We start from the raw sequence: 1,418 nt of genomic DNA, 5'->3' as shown, positions 1-1,418 counted from the left end.
TCTTCCTTTCAGCGTGATAATTGTAAATATTTCAGATGCAGAAGAGTAGGAAAAGAATTTACCAATGGATGAACAGTTTCAATATGAAAATACTTATGTGCATTATAAAGATTATTCAGTTTATGGAACTTTAAAAAGTAATAACATGGCAAAAGCTTTTATATTGTCTTCAGAGGATAAAACAACCATGCATGTTTGAAAAAAGTTCAGAATCAAGTTGTAAACCAGATACCTTTCTAGTTGCAATACCTCCTTCAGCATCCTCTTTCTTGTTGTAGGAAAAAATAAGCTTGAATAATGATCCAAGAGCAAAGGTGTTGGGACTATCAGTGCCACCCATCAGCAGCATTGTCGACTTATATTTCTTCCTCATTGGACCATCACATACTATGTTCTTCTTAACTATCACCTACTCAAGGCAGTTGCAGAGCTTTGCATATAATTTCATATTATTTCAACATAAATAGCACAACTTATCAAATAACCCAGTATAAAGATATATGCATGAATTTCAGCATAACACAAAGATCTAAACTTCATGCTTTTACAAGGGTAGTAGTAGATGAACACTATACCACTACAATAACTGACAATAGTATCTGAATTGTGGAGCACGACCAGAATGTTCAGAAAAGACGCATGACATTTACCTGAACATGGATAACCTGTTCGTCAATCAAGAAGGCATGTCTCTTCAGAGAATAATATTCAGTTTCGCTGGTTAAAACTGCTGCTTGCTTTTAACTGCATTTCGCTCAAATTAGCCTAACCTCAAAACTGAGGACAGATCAGTCTACTGCTATTGCAGCAAGCAAAATGAAATTCATTCAAAAACAGAAGATAACATAGAGAGCAAGCATGACATGGTGGATAAAATGCAACAGATCGGTGGCTGGTACTCCCTCTGTAAACTATTCCCTCCGTCCCAAAATTCTTGTCTTAGATTTGTCTAAATACGGATGTATCTAGTTACGTTTTAGTGTTAGATACATCTGTATCTAGACAAATGTAAGACAAGAATTTTGGGACGGAGGGAGTAATATAAGAGCATTTAGATCACTAATATAAAACTGGTTCAATGTGATACGAATTGCAACAGATGTCAACACCTATGAAGCTACAGACGGGCAACTCCCAGTTCATTGAAGTATACCACAACTGTATATATACTGCTAAGGACATACAGAGATCAGAACCAAGAATAGGAAGTGGTGGTAACCTGACTGTAGCTGCGACTGCGGCGGTTTCAAGATGGCCTAGGCGAGGCGGCGGAGAACCGGCAGGCATCGTGGGGAGTGTGGTCGCGAAGGGGCCAGCGGTGGGGCGTCGTGGTCGCTGTTCGGGGATGGCCTGAGTTGGGAGAGGCGTGCGTTTGTGGAGTGCGAGTGGGGGTGGGCAGCAGCCGGCGTCACCGTGCG

Source organism: Triticum aestivum, chromosome 5B, assembly GCF_018294505.1.
Source record: "Triticum aestivum cultivar Chinese Spring chromosome 5B, IWGSC CS RefSeq v2.1, whole genome shotgun sequence".
NCBI lineage: Eukaryota > Viridiplantae > Streptophyta > Magnoliopsida > Poales > Poaceae > Triticum > Triticum aestivum.
This window is presented reverse-complemented; position numbering follows the sequence as displayed.